This window comes from Monodon monoceros, unplaced genomic scaffold, assembly GCF_005190385.1.
Source record: "Monodon monoceros isolate NGI ecotype Baffin Bay Population unplaced genomic scaffold, NGI_Narwhal_1 Super_Scaffold_7, whole genome shotgun sequence".
Lineage (NCBI taxonomy): Eukaryota > Metazoa > Chordata > Mammalia > Artiodactyla > Monodontidae > Monodon > Monodon monoceros.
Genome location: NW_021703784.1, coordinates 92,234,717 through 92,250,549, shown reverse-complemented (window position 1 = coordinate 92,250,549; position 15,833 = coordinate 92,234,717). Strand labels below are relative to the sequence as shown.

At 52.6% G+C, this 15,833-nt stretch overlaps 1 protein-coding gene across 2 annotated transcripts in view; it reads right to left on the bottom strand.

Annotated features, from left to right (window-relative positions):
• Positions 1-15,609, bottom strand: part of TSPAN18 (tetraspanin 18) — a 182,473-nt gene extending 166,864 nt beyond the window's left edge. For both annotated transcript variants that reach the window (XM_029207434.1, XM_029207431.1), the window contains exon 1: positions 15,414-15,609. The gene's annotated coding sequence lies outside the window, so the exon portion shown is untranslated. The remainder of the gene's footprint in view (positions 1-15,413) is intronic.
• Positions 15,610-15,833: the final 224 nt, after the last annotated feature.

The window sequence follows — 15,833 nt, the reverse complement described above, 5'->3', positions numbered from 1 at the left end:
CAGAAGCTCCGCGTCCTCAGAAGGAGGGGCCGAGGGGGCCTGAGACTTGGGAGAAGCTTGGGAGGTGAGAAGAGTAAGCGAGAGGGCCCAGCCTGAGTCAGGGACCCAGGAGAGAGCTCCTCCTGGTGGGTATGGCTCAGGGGCTTCAAGACCGGAAAACACTGCTGTGCAGTACTGGACTGGATGGTTACACACCCTCTGGATGTACCACCCTCCACCTCAAGTCTTCAGTAAAAGTCTAGTACAGTCATCCCTCGAGACTAGTTACAGGGCCTCCATGGATAGCAAAATCCACTGATGCTCAAGTCCCTCATATAAAATGGTATAGTAGGGGCTTCCCTGGTGGCGCAGTGGTTAAGAATCCGCCTGCCAATTCAGGGGACACGGGTTCGAGCCCTGGTCCGGGAAGATCCCACATGCCGCGGAGTAACTAAGCCCGTGCGTCACAACTACTGAGCCTGCGTGCCTAGAGCCCGTGCTCTGCAACAAGAGAAGCCACCGCAACGAGAAGCCCGCGCACCGCAACGAAAAGTAGCCCCCGCTCGCCGCAACTAGAGAAAGGCCGCATGCCGCAGTGAAGACCCAACGCAGCCAAACATAAATAAATTTATTTTTAAAAAATGGAGTAGTATTTGCATATAACTTACACCCATCCTCCTGTATCCTTGGCATCTCCAGATGACTTATAACACCTACTACAATGTAAATGCTATGTAAATAGTTGCTGGAGTGTGGCAAATTCAAGTTTTGCTTTTTTGGAACTTTCTGAAATTTTTATTTATTTATTTTTTTTAATTTATTTTTATTTATTTATTTATTTATTTATTTATTTATTTATTTTTGGCTGTGCTGGGTCTTCGTTTCGTGCGAGGGCTCTCTCTAGTTGCGGCAAGCGGGGGCCACTCTTCATCGCGGTGCGGGGGCCACTCTTCATCCCGGTGCGCAGGCCTTTCACCATCGCGGCCTCTCTCGTTGCGGGGCAAAGGCTCCAGACGCGCAGGCTCAGTAGTTGTGGCTCACGGGCCCAGTTGCTCCACGGCATGTGGGATCTTCCCAGACCAGGGCTCGAATCCACGTACCCTGCATTGGCAGGCAGACTCTCAACCACTGCGCCACCAGGGAAGCCCTGAAATTTTTATTTTTGAATATTTTCAGTCCGCAGTTGGTTGAATCCACCAATGCAAAATCTGTGGATGCTGAGGGCTGTCTGGACACACGATGGAAGAAAGAAAGAATGAACGAACGCCTACACCAAGCAACACCAGGAGCTCCTTTTCTGCATTCAACAGGCCTCCCAGGCAAAGATCCCCTTACAATGGAAAAGGTGGGGCCTTGCAATGTTTCAGAAAAACCCTCCCAGTTTCCCACATCCCTCCAACCAACGGGGTGATCTATGGAATTCCATAATCTCAGCACCTCAGGTCTCCCTTCCATAAAACAGGGATTAAAAATCTCATCACAATCAGACCGTGGGGCATCAAATGAGATCATACATACGGGTCTGCTGGGTACATGGAACAATTCTGCTGCGCTTCTGGAGAGGAAAGGGAATGAAAGAGAGCCGACGTGGCAGGTCACTCCAAGCCCAGGACCCAGTGGGTCCCGCTTGTGCTGTCCCTTTTTCTTCCAGATGAGGAAACTGAGGTTCGATTAGGATAAAAAACTTGCCAAGGTCATGCAGCTTGTGAGGGGCAGAGCCAGGATTCAGAAGTCGGAATTCCCACTTGCTTACGGCCCTACTCGAATGCCACCTGGACTCTACAGCTGCCTTCGGAACTCCTTCTCGAAGAACATTTAACTTTAATCCCGTACATTCCTCCCCAGCAGACACGCACACAACTTTATTTAAATATATCATCATTAACATCGTTTGGCCAAAAAGATTCCTTATCGGTGAGATCTTTTTCTCTTTGCACACAAACACACACACGTACCTCTCCAGCAGGTTTGAATAGACCTTTGTGAGTGGTAGGGCTACTTAGAAACAAAATTTGCCCGTGACATCAATTCAGTTACATAGCAACCACTTTTTTAAGAGCGGATTTATTTGAGCTTACTGTGCGGCAAATCATCAGGCATTTTCTTTCTTCAAACTCTTTTGGGAAGAGAAAATGATCAAGTGAAAGGGAGGAAATGTTATGCATATCATCCCAGCTATTGAGCATAATGCTGATGGATTTTCCTCTCGCACTTTTAATTTACTTAATACCCCCGCTTCCATGAACAACCACGCCTCGGCTTCCTGAGCGCTTGTCTCCAGAGGGCTCAAGGCTTTCCGGTTGCAGTCCCCACCGCAGACTCTAAAGGGAGGTTCTAGAGTCATGGGACAAGCAGCCCCACTCCCCAGCGTGTGGGCGCGATGTCAGCGGTCCTCCATGGACACGAGCACTAGTTGGAGCCCAAACGGGGTTCGGCTCCAGTTTCTGGCTCTCTGGACTCCCAGTCCAGGGCTCTCCCCATCTCTTCAGCTGGGGACGGTAAGGACAGCAACTCAGGGGTTGAGTCTAGTCTGCGGTCCAGCCCTCTTGGTGACCCTGCCCTGCTCCCCCAAATCCTAGGCCTCCTTGAGCCCATCAGGCTCTGAGCTTGGCCCCCGTTGTCCCCATTTGGTCTCTGGGCTCAGAGGAGGGAAGGGTCCCCGGGGACAGCCACCACCTGTGGCCCCAGCGCTATCCCCTCTGCAGCGCCAAAACTTCATCTCCTCAGCCTTCCAGAACCTGCAGGCAGTGCCCTCAGAGGTCGCTCTGTTTGCCTCGGCTCCACAGCCTGCTTCCCCAGCAAGAAGCCGCTAGAAAGGAAAATAAAACAACAACAAAAAGCCTTTTGATCTGCCAACGGACGTCCCCGTCCAACCCTGTAGGAAGGTGGAAACCACCCTCTGTAGTGACTTGCTGGCCTCCCTCTCACAAGTGTTCTCCAAAGGCCCCCAGGATCTTTCAGAGACCCCACCTAGCCCAGGCTCCTGGACCCCATGAGATGAAAGGGTCAAAACGACATCTGTGGGGACCAAGTGGGGATGGGCAGGGGGCAGGAAGAGGCCAGAGAGGACCAAGCAACTATGGGAGAGAGAAGATGGCCACTGACCCAGCTGGCCACTCCACAGTAGGTGGTCTCCACAGATTGTCTGCTGGGTGGAGCGGCAAGAAAGAGGTGTGTTCCAGAAAAGCAATTCAGTTTGCCCGTAGGGAATCAGGCAAAAACATCATGGCTGTCCACGCAGGGATATACTAGTCATCCATCACAAGAGGACGTGGTAAGTAAATGACACGTGAGCTGTGCCTCTCCCCTACACCGTGGTCCACCCTGGAGACCCCCTACAGCTTCAGGGGACAGTTCCGCTCACTCTGGTAGCCCCTACACAAGCACCTCCTTCAGTCTCTTGGCTTGAAGGCAGCCTGGAAGCTTCCAGAAGTTGATGTCCCCAGGAGCAACCCTCAACCAATGAGAGACGGAAGTCAGTGACCACTCGCTGGGTCGATTCTGAGGTGTGCTTCACACAGTCCCTGGGAGGGTCCTCAGCGGAACAGGGCCCCAGGTGCCCACAGCGGGAGGCTGCTCATTAGGGCATCTTTCGTTGGCTCCCCTCCCCTCCCTGCTCACTCACCTCTCTGGAACCAACCTCATCATATATAAACTCTGCGTACCCAGATCCATGCTCGGGGTCTGTTTTTGGAGACCCCCAACTAAACCAAGGCAGAGGTGTACGTGCTAAGACGGAACAATTGAGAAAATGCAAGATGCAGAGTTGAAGGGATGGAACGCCGCAGGGTATATAGGAATGGCAGGCACCATGTACACAGCTGTGCTCATTTACTGGGAGAACAACTCTGCAGAGACGGGGCTGCTCACACTGGTGGTCTCTCGGTGAGGAGACCGGCTTAAGGCTCAGTTTCCATTGAGTACGCTTTTGATCTATTTCCGTATCCTCTTACTATGTTTACTCTGATTATTTTTTCCTTAGATCTTTCACCAGTAAAAAGTGATTCATTTCAAAGAGCTTGTGATAACTCCTGGAAAATCAAATAAATGAACTACGGAGAGGGAGAAAATCCCAGAATCGATAATCCTCCTCACTTCCTAGAACGCTCCCACTTCCTTCTCACCTCCTCGTACCCCTGGCCTCCCTCTGAGCCCACATGCAGGACAATAGGTCCCAATTCCCTTAGGGGTTAGACAGCTGCCATCGAACAGGGGATTAAGGACTGGAGGGGAGCAAAGGGCCAGGTGAGAGGCCTCCAAGACCCCAGATTCTGATTTTCTCCCACTCTGGCTGTTAAGACATGGACTGGCTCCAACAGGGAAGACCCTGGTGTCCCACAGAGGAGCAGAGCCAGGGAACAGACCATGTAATGCTGGAGAGCAGGCTTGGGGTTCAGACCTCCTGAGTCTTTAAAGAGATGATTAAATTAAAATGAGGCTTTTAGGGCAATCTGACTAATGCCCTTATAAGAAGAGATTTGGACCCCCAGGGGACACCAGAGGTTCATGTGCACAGAGGAAAGACCCTGTGAGAACAGTGAGAAGGCAGCCTTCTGCAAGCTAGGAAGAGACCTCAGAAGAAACCAAGTCTGCCAACACCTTGATCATGAGCTTCTAGCCTCCAAAACGGTGAGAAAATAAAACTGATAAGAATTAACTTATTTAGTCCTCACAACAACCCAATAAATTAGGTATTATTTTTAGTCCCATTTTATGGACGAGAAAATGATGAACGGAGAGGTTGAGTAACTTGCCCAAGGCTACGGAGCTGGTGAGTCGTAGAGCTGGAACCGTAAACCATTCTATTGGATGAGATTAGACTCGTTAAGTGCCTGGCACACTGAAAGTGATCAATATGTCCGCTGTGCTCATTACCCAAGACAGCCTGAAAAAGACTGGTCTACAAAGGGAAAAATGGAGGGAGGCATTTTGTGAGCACCTGCCAGGTGCCTGGGATGGATGAGCAAAGACAGACAGGGTCCCTGCCCTCCAGGGGTTACGCTAGAGCGGGGGAGATGGAAGTTAAATAATCACACAGACAAGTCAACAATTGCCCAATCGTGACTAACTCCTGTTAGGGAGGGGATGGTGGAGCAATCAGAGCCAATAGGTGGGAAATTTGTCCCACTTGGGAGTCCAGGAGGGCTTCTTGGAGGAGGTGATGGGATCCAAAGGATGAAGAGGAGTTGGGTAGTTAAAGAGGGAGGGAAAGCATTGCAGGGATGAGGGAAGAGCATGCAGAGCAGACCTGTTTGGGTTGGGGCAAGGTGGCTGGTGGGCTGGAGCAAAGGGAGGCAGGCCTGGGTGAGGGAGGGGCAGAGGCTGCAAGAAAGCCTTCTGAACACAGGTGAGAAGCTATTGAAGCGCTTCCGAGAGGGCGCGAGGCGGCTAGCACAATCACATTACACAACAGATGTTTTCCCTAACAAAGTGCGTAAGTCGAACTTCAGTAAACTGACTTTTATTTTTAAGGCAGTAGGGACGAACGGGAATCTGAGCGTTAATCTGTCTGTAAATTGGATGAGGATCCTCTGATCCATCTGGCATTTTCACAGATCCGGCCGCCTCGAGTGAGGTACACCTGTTAGGTAGTAATACCAGAGGAGGACTGGCCTTCCATGTGTCAGAGTGTGGGCGGGCATCTCTGCTGGTCGAGGCTGTCTGTTCCCCCATAAGTCGCAGGGACACCTGATACTGCAAACGCGGCTTTCCCCATGGAGCCACCACACAGCCTGTTTCCTGGTGACCACGACTTTCCAGGCCGCCCTTCCCCATCTCCCCCTCATCCTCCACGCTTTAACTTGTGCTTACTTCCACGGGGAGGCCTTCGCTGCCCCCGCCCCCAGATGTAAGTGCCTTTCATGACTCCCCACTGGCACCCCTGGCTCCCCACTGGATTTGTCTCCATGCTGTCCGCAGTGCCCCCACCTAAGGGGCGTTACGGGTAGAGGTCTTGGTGCATAGCAAGGAAGGATGCGATCCCTAAGAAGCTATGACTAAGAATTCATCATTCATTCCCTCACTCATTCATTCTGCGTGTATGAACGTCTACGAACATCTATTCAGTCCCAGGCACTGAGCTACACACTGCAGGCTCCGTGGAGACTGAGACAGACAGGTCTCTGCCCTCATTCCACTGAGGGAAACAGATCATAAATAAAATAATTAGAATAATTCCAACATTCAATGAATACTTTTCAAGTGCCACCTTCAATCCTAAAAGATACATTTATGCATTTTGATCTTATTTTATCGTCATAAAACCTTATGAGGGTGATCATTTCGCAAAATATACAAATATTGGATAATTATGTTGTACACCTGAAACTAATATAATGTTTTATGTCAATTACACCTCAATTAAAAAAAAAAAACCTTATGAAGTGAAATGGTGGTACAGGGACTTCCCTGCTGGTCCAGTGGTTAAGAATCCACCTTCCAGTGTAGCAGACACAGGTTCAATCCCTGGTCGGGGAACTAAAATCCCGCACGCCGCAGGGCAACTGAGCCCCTGTGCTGCAACAAAAAGACCCTGCATGCCACAACGAAGATCCCGCATGCTGCAACCAAGATGCGACACAGCCAAATAAATAAATAATTATTTAAAAGAAATAAATAAAACGGTGGTACAGAGAAGTTAAGTATCTTGTCAAAGGCCAAACAGAGGCCATGGACTGTGGCTGAACTGGGACTTGAACCCGGGCCCTTATGTTCAGAACTCCTAACCCCGATGGCGTGTTGCCTCTCACACTTTCAATGCATGGGGATGAGGCGGTGTATCTGAAGCCTCGGCCTCCACAGCTGAGCCTCCAAACCCTCCTGGGCCCCTGTGAGATGGGCGCCAGAGCTGGGAGCCTTGGCTATTTCCTCCTAGGCCCCCTTCTCTTGCAGAGAAGTCCAGACGACCTGCCAGGGAAGAGGAACCCAACTTGCCGTCATCACAGTGACTTCCGGTGCTAAAGGTGAACCCAGGATAAAGAGCGAGAACAATTCATCTGGACCAGATATTTTCAGCCCGAGAGGAGATGGAGATGGCAGGCAACTCCAGAAAGACGAGTTGAGAAAAACGTAAATGGTGCCTTTCACGCAGGTCCTTTCAAATCATTACTTCTAGAAAACATCCTATCTGCAACTGGTTATAATTCCCATGCACCCATGTTTCTTAAGCCCCCACTAACACCCAGCACCCTTCCAGACCTGTTGGGAGGGAAAAAATATGGAAAACAGCATCTGACAAATGTTAGCAGTGGACAAAGTGTGTCTGATGCAGACACTTACTCTTTTGATCTTAGAACTAGGCCACGAGGTGGGTATAAATCCTCACTCTATTGATAAGAAAACTGAAATGTACAGAGATTAATTTTCTTGTTACTTACTAGTTGTATAGTTGTGTGACCTTGGGCAAATTACAATACTTAGCCTCTTGGGTTGGTTTTCTTGGCTGTTAAATGGAGCGATAACAGTACCCACCTGTTATGGATTGAATGGTGTGCCCCACGTATCCTAACACCTGGTATGTATGAATGTGACCTTATTTGAAAACAGGCTCTTTGCAGATGTCATCAAGTTCAGATGAGGTCATTAGGCTCTAATCCAATGTGACTGGTGTCCTCATAAGAAGAGGAAAGCTGACCTGGTGCAGCTACAGGGAGAACACCGTGTGATGACGGAGGAAGAGGCTGGAGTGATGTGCCCACAAGTCAAGAACACCAAGGATTGCCAAAAGCCACCAGAAGCAAGGAAGGAAGAACCCTCCCCTAGAGCCCTGCTGACACCTGATTTTGGACTTTTAGCCTCCAGAACTGTGCGAGGATGAATGTCTGTGGTTAGAAGCCCTCAGTTTATGGTACTTGTTACTGCAGCCCTAGGAAACCAACGCATCACCTCACCGTGCTCTTGAGCTGGTCCACAGCTCTGCCCCAGTGTTTCGGGGTGAGGGACTGCAGAAGCTGAGGTCTGGGGGCAGAGTGAATGAGATGTGTCTTAGGGACCCCACGTGCCTGACTCACAGCCTAACCGGCCTGCCTCCCACCAGCACTTTTCAAAGAAGCCAGGAGCATCGTGGTGCAGCTACAGTGGGAGGCCACTCTCTCAGTGCCCCCAGGAACAAGCATCCACTATGCCAGGGGGCCACGGGCCACCTCCGAATCCCGTCTTGGGAAGCCATACTCTCTCAAAGACCCCTCCACCCTGGTGTCCAGCTCGCCAGTTATTCCTGTGAGGTCTTTTGCAGGGGACAGTAAATCCCCATTATTCAAGGCGTGCTTGTATTTTGGCTGGAGAAGTACCTCATTCCCCTGGGGGCTAAAAACTCAGACAAGATGAGTACCCTGGGCTGGCCCTGCTGGAGAGAGCCCTAAATGTCAGGCACCAGGTGGTGGCGGGCTGCCCCCCAGGAGGCTGAGGCACACTTGGCTAGCAAGAGTGCTGCAATCTGTCCTAGCCAGAGAGGCAGCCACCCGGGAGGGGGGCTCCTCTCGGCAGCACCCTCAGGCCCCGCGCCCACAGTGGTAATTAGCCGTGAAAAGACGGGCCTAAATCCAAGGGCCGGGGCTCCAAATTCTTCTCCCATTTCAAATGGAAGCCATAGTAGTTCAACTATTATGAACTAGAGAGCCCAGCCCCAGGCCACCCAGGATGGGAGCCCAGAGCCTCTCCATCCAAGAGATGGGAGTGACAGGCGTGTGCGCAGGGGCGGGAGGGGGGGCACTTGGAGCCTCTCCTCGGGTGCTGGCCCCTTGCCAAAGGCATCTCTCGTTTCTTACTCAAGTGGGCGAGGAGCGATGTGTAAACATATTGATACCTACTAGGTGCCAGGCACTTGATCAGCTTTATAGCTTTCTACATTCTTCCCATTTTGCAGAGGAAAAAACAGGCTCAGAGAGATAAACAAGTGTTAAAGTAGAGGTGTCAGGATTTGAAGCTAGGTCTGACCACCTTGCTGTTCTCAGAAAAACAGGGCTAGAAACCCTCATCAGGCCCCCTCTCTTTACCTGCCCAACCCCACAAGGAGTGAAAGGGGCCAGCAGGAGGCTGCATAGATGTGACAGGAAGCACAGGTAACCTTCTGTGTCATTTGGGGGACACCTCAAAGCTTGAATGCACAGCAGTTACCAAAGTAGTGTATATGGAGCCGAAATTCCTACGGCTTTCACTATGAATATTTAAAACTAAGGCTTCTCATGCCCTTACACTACTCCCTCAGCTTCCAGATAGTTCCTGCAGCCTCCCCCCCACCCCCCGCCGCCTTCTCTGCCCCTGGCCCTTCTCCCCCTGCCCCATGCACACACAGAAGATGAATACAGAAGCTCTTCCCCATTAGGGCATGGGAGGAGGAGACAGGAGCAGAAGTAGGTGCTGGAGGGTCCTGGAAGAAGTTCTAAGAGCAGTAAACTTCAATAAGGCAAAGGAGACCATGGGAGCTCTGGGGTGAAGGTCAAGGGTCTGGCTTAGTGCCCTTGCTGTGTGCTCACTGGCCAGCCCCTTGGCCTCTACAAGCCACCCCTCCTCCAGTGTATTATGGGCACTATATGATCTGTCCAGAGATCATTTCCATGGACATGGTCTGTAATCTCTAAAGAGCAATGCACATCAGGGATCATTAAGGAAAGGAAGCATCCGTGTTCTAAGGACTATGTGCCAGGTCTATACTAGAAGCTTTAAATGCATCACCTCAATTAATCCTCAAAGTACTCTATCCAGGAAATATAAATGCAGGGAGTTAGTGCTCAGTAAACACCCAGCCTCCCTTGCAGCGGGTTTCAGGCCAGGTGACAAGTGCTCAGTAAATACCCAGCCTCCCTTGCAGCTGGTTTCGGGCCAGGTGACAAGTGCTCAGTAAATACCCAGCCTCCCTTGCAGCTGGTTTCGGGCCAGGTGACAGTTCTGACCAATGGACTGGAGCTGAAGTGATGTGTGTCACCTCCAGGGGACACAGTGGAGCGTTAGTGTGCCTTTTCCTTTTCCATTGCTCCCTTCGCCTTCTGCGGTAACCATGGATGCCACATCCTCCTGGAAGTGCAGCTATGAAGATGGTGGAGTCACCATCCGCCTGCATCCCTGAGTAACTGTGTACAGCAGAGATCCATGTTAGACAAGTAACGTAAGTGAGAATTAAACCCACAAGGTTAAGCCACTGAGAGTCTGGGGTCATCTGCTGTGGCCGCTGGTATTACTTAGCTTAACACTCTCATTGTTGCTGTTATTCTGCTTTTCACAAATACGGAAACCAAGGCCACATAGCCAGAAACAAGATGCAAGTTCACATCTGTGACTCCAACACACATCCTCTTTCAATTACAACCTTTTGTTGCTGAATAAGATCATCCCCTTCCTGTAAGCAACCTTGTCCCAAAAAGCTCCTACCCCTCAGTGTCCCCAGGATGGCTGAGTAGCCAATGCAGGATGAGAAAAGAGGATCTCATAAAACACTCTGAGCCTGGGAAATGAGCAAAAGCCGGGGGGAGGGGGCCCAATCGCATCTCAGGGCAATCTTTTCTGGGGCTTTGGAGCTCACAGGAGGGTTCGATAGGAGAGGAAACGTCACAGAGTGGTTTCGAGCACAGAAGGGAGAATCAGACCAACCTAGGATCAAATTCCAGTCCTACCACTTGCTCCCTTGATTTTTCTGAGCCCTGCTTCCTAATCTGTAAAATGGGGACAATATCTGAACCGACTTTGAGGGTGGAGGTGAGATGAAGCATTGTCTAGCTCCCGGCCGATGGTGAGCACTCCTCAAATGTCTGCCACAGTAAAGATCGTCACTGGGACGGCTCAGAGAACAGCCTTTGCTGGAGGGAGATGAGGCCGAGGTGCAGCCAGAGGCTGCCCCGCCAGGATGGCTGACGCAGCCCAGACAGCAGACCTGGCCCAGCTCGCATCCCAGCAAGAGACCGAGGGGCAGAACACAGAGAGCGAAGCGGGGCCAGCCAGACACAGTGCGACGCAGCAGAGGAGCCAGATTATTTATTTTAAAGTCGAAAGTGTCTTCTAGGAGGATGGCCTTTTATTTGGGTGAATCTGGGAGTTATCAGCTTAAACTCATTATCTGTACATGTGGTCTTTGTACTATAGTTAAGGGTGGGAAACAAAGGATGGAAGGGAAAGGATGGGCATACACTAGCTGATGAAATATCATCCCTCAAGTGCCAGTAACCAGGATATGTTCAGTGACATCACATTGGGCTTCCTGCCACAAGGATGGGGCTATCATGAGAATACTCACAAGATTTTAACTCTGGAGTCCCTCAGTGAGGCAGGGAAAGGAAGAAAAAACAAAAGAAAAGCAATTTGTTTTATTCACCCTTGTCTTCCACGTCAAAAGCAGACACACACACACACACACACACACACACACACACACACACGCACACACACACTGTGCCCAAAAATATCAGAGCTGGAAAGGATCAACGTTGATCCCTCCCTCCCACTTCACAATAAGAGTATTAGTAATAATAATAATAATGACAATGATGACTGTGATTATTTGTTGAGCATTTACTACCTGCTGTGCACTGTGCTAAGTGTTTCACATGTTTTATCTCGTTGACATTTCACAACACTCTGATACAGTATAATTAGTCCCATTTCACAGATGAGGAAACTGAGGCACCAGAGGTTGAATGGCCTAAGGTCACACAGCTATTAAGTAGAAGAAAGCCGACATTCAAACCCAGGCAGCCTAACCACCTCACAATGCTGCGTCTAGAGAAATAGGGAAACTGAGGCTCAGAGAGGGGTGGTGAGTCACTCGAGGTCCCACAGCTCCATGTATAACAGAATTGGGGCTAGAACACAAGTCTCCTTACTCCTGGTCCAGTTGGTCCAGTGACCTTTCCACTCCATCCTGTTGCCAATCAGTATGTACACACACGCATAGGACTAGTGAACATGCTGTTGCTCAGCTCCAAGTTGTTCAGTTACTAATTAAACTAGCAGTCTTGGGTACAAACAAGGGGCAAGGGCTGGACCTTGAGGTAACAGGTGCTGAGATGAAAGAACTGCTTTGCCAGCTGCAAACACTGGGACAAATCTCCCTCTCCCTCTCTTTTTTTTTTTTTTTTTTTAGCGGTACGCGGGCCTCTCACTGCTGTGGCCTCTCCCGTTGCGGAGCACAGGCTCCGGACGCGCAGGCTCAGCGGCCATGGCTCACGGGCCCAGCCGCTCCGCGGCACGTGGCATCTTCCCGGACCGGGGCACGAACCCGCGCCCCCTGCATCGGCAGGCGGACTCTCAACCACTGCGCCACCAGGGAAGCCCTCCCTCTCTTTTTAATGAGTGTTACATTATCTGCACACAACCCCACCCCCCAGTCAGAGCACTGATGCGGGTCCAAGGTGGCAGCCCGTGCGGCAGGAGGAGCCCAGGCTGGCGGGTTACTTAGCAGCATCAGATTGCAAAAATACCCCATCAAGCGATCATCTCTGCTCTGGGGGACTAAAGTGCTGGTTTCCAAGGCCCCTCCCTCTGCTGTGTCCCAGCTGAGCTTGAACAAATGTTCCTGATTTTCCTTCTCAATGGCTGATGAAATAGACCAGAAGAGCCGCCCTCTGGAAAGAGGGGTCCCTAAGAGGGGCAGTCCAGCCATCACTCTTTGCTCGTAGCGGAAAAGAGGAGGGAGTAAAAGCTGCACAGGCCTCCAGAGAAAGGTAACATGCAAGCTTGCGGACAGAAATGGGGATCCCAGCAGGAACTGATCACCAACATCACCCTCTCCATCCCCAAACCGCAGTCTGATGGAGGACAGGCACCTGGTTCACTTTGCCCTGTCAGGGCGGAGCGGGGCAAGATGGCCAGGAGCGGTGCCCCCCACTGCACAGAAGGCAGAGCAGGGCTGCCTAGCGCCCTAAAATGTTAGACTCTCCTGACTTTAAGTTTCAAGCCCCCGCCTCCTCAACCGCCACCCCGGCCCCAGACCATTAAAAAGTCACTAATTCAAGGAGCTGTTTCCAGGCTGACAAGGCAGTTTTTAAAGGAGGAGAGGGTACTTCCTGGATTAGCCCAAGGTGTCCTAAGTCCAACTCCAGATGAACTGATGCTTCTAGAAAGTGGCCTGGAACTTTCACTGATATACCTCCATTTCAGCCGCAGGCTGGGTAAAAATACGCCAAGGGTCTGCCATTTGAATGGATCTGGGGACCAGACGACCAGGAGACACAGTGCCCAAGACCTGAAATTTTGCTGAATCAGAGACCTTGGAGTTTGCCTGGAAGCAGTCTGAGTCCACACATGATACTCCACATCCAAACAGGGACGTCAGCAGTCCCAGGGGTCTCAATTCCCTCCCACCTTCGGGCAGGTTGGGTGTGAGTGAGGTGCAGGGAGCAGGGGTAGAACGCAGAGCCGCCAGCCCTCTGCGGGCCCCTTGCTCGCTCCCAGTTTCCAAGGGCAGGGCTGTTCCAGGCAGGCTTCCCTCCACAGAAAAACTAGAGTCATTAAAAACAAAACAAAACAAAAAAACAAAACAACTCCTTTTGTTTTCTGGCCCCATGGAATGTCTTGAAGACAAATCCAGAGACAGCGGGCTTCTCCACCCTTTCCTCAGTCTCCTCCCTACTCGTCGGTCCTCTTCTATTCAAAATAAAAACCATGCTGATCTTTCTTTACAGCAACTTTGTCCTCGAGCAATTTGAGAGCATCCAACAAAAACATTTGCTACACTGAAAGCAAGAACCTCAACTCTCTTTCAGGGACCACCCTTTTCCATCACCTTTGCAGGGGACTCTGGGAACATGAGAGGGGGGAGGGGGGCTGCCCAATGAGCCCACACTGGCATCCACGAGAAAGATGAAAACTTCCGCCAGCCACTATGAGACCAATGCACGTTCTTAGATTTGCTCATTTGTACTCACTTGGGGTGCAGGGAACAGGGAGGGAATTAGAGAGAAAGATGAGGCCACAGTGCTTCAGGGTCCCTCCAATGTCGAACAGCCCACACATGACAAAGATGATGCTCTTCATAGATGCCAGCAGCCGTCTGGCTCCCTGAGGCCTTGGCACAGACCCACAGACTCAACACACAGGGGCCCTGAGGTCCCACAAGGGGACACGTGGCAGGTTTCCACCAATAATTGTGAAATGACCACATGAATGTGGCCTGTAGACTCCAGACCCCAAGAGGAAATGAAATTTACCACTTGAAACTGGACTGCTAAAGTCTTTAAGGGCCCCCATCAACCCCACCCTGTGCCTCCCAGTTTATTTGTGCCCAGAGAGGGGATTCACCCCCAAGACCCTCAACCCACCCACACCAGAAAGGGATCTGGCCAGATCCAGGGAACAAAGGTACAACTTTTACCAAAAGGGTGCATTCAGCGGTTTGGGTTTCAGACCCCAAAGAAACCTCAGAAAGTTAATGCTCCCATACACTTACTCCACACCAATTCGCTGTTAATGTAAAGTTCCCCTCCTTTTTGTTTTTCTGGGGGTGAATTTTTTATTCACCCATACATCCTGCCAGCTCCCCCAAGAAAAACCAGCTCCTGAGAGCCAAGCTTTCCAATACACAGCGCAGTTATAACTGGGGGCATCCCAGCCTCACACTCCGACCCTCTGCCCCATTGCGGTTGCGGTGGGGTGCTCCTCAGGGCTGGCCCCTCGTGTGTTGGGGGTTGGTCTGCGGTTGTCGGTCCTGGATTTCGGTGCATTTGTCTCGCAGGAACCAGAACTCGCCTTCCTGCGGGTGAAACGGCCAGGGAAGGGCGCCCCCTCGCGGGAGCGAGCTCACCTCAATCCAGCCGGGACTCAAAGCCGGCGCGAACCCACCCGTGCCCTCCAACCCTCCAAGCGGACTCCCGCTGCGCCCCCTAAATCTGGACGTGCTCGAGCCTCAGATCCAACGAGCACCCAACGGAGTCTCTGCTTCCCCAAACCGCACACACCGAGTACGGAATAAAGGGGGCCCCGAAGGAAAGCGTGGCGCCCCCGCCCCGCCCCGCTTCCAGGGACTCCGAAGGCGACCCGCCCTCAGTGGCCCTGCTGGGCCCGGCAATCCTCACGGCCCGGATCCTCGCTCCTAATCCTTAGTCCCTACCTGCCCCCCTACAGAGTGGCATGGCGCGCACCGCCTCCCTCAGGACGCAGCCCTCGCCAAGACCCCGACCTGTAACCACACCTGCCACCCCCGCCATTCTGCTGCCCCCCCTCACCCCCAATCACCCGCCCAGAGCGCCAAGCAGCGCTGCACCTGTCCCGGGGGAAGCCTCTGGCCCTCGGCGGATTCGGGGCAGGGATGGGGGCGAGCACGTCTCCCCCCGCCCCTTCCCCAGCCTAGCCGAAGTAGAACTTGAACATCCTGGGATCCCCGCATTCCACCCCCACCCCCACCGTGCCCAACAGTCGCCCGGGGGGAGGCGGGAAGCGCGCTTGGGCCCCTAAGTCCCCCGGGGCGCGGCGGCGGGCGCACGGAGGGCACTGAGGTGCGGAACCCCTACCTTCCAGCGGCAGTGGCCGGATCCCGCGCCAACTCCAGTCGGCGGCCGCGGGGGAAACTTTCCCCGGGCGGAGAAGCGCACTCGCAACTTCCTAGGCACCGGCTGCCTTCCCGGCGGTGGCGGCGGCGGCGCGTCCGGGCACCGGCTGGCGAGAGGCGGCGGCGGCGCTCGCTCGGGGCTCGGGGCTGGGGCTCGGGCTCGGGCGGCCTCGCGCGGCTCCGCGGTGGATCACTAGGCGCTGCGTCCGCCCCGCAGCCTGGAGCCCCCGAGACGCCGGCGGCAGCTGCAGCCGCCCGCCCGCCGGCCCCACCTCCCCGCCACGGCTCCGTCCCTCCCTCCCTCTCCCCCGAGCTCCCTCCCCTCCCCAAACCTCCTCCCCTTCAGTCTCCAGTCGCCGCCGCCGCCGCCGCCGCCGCCGCC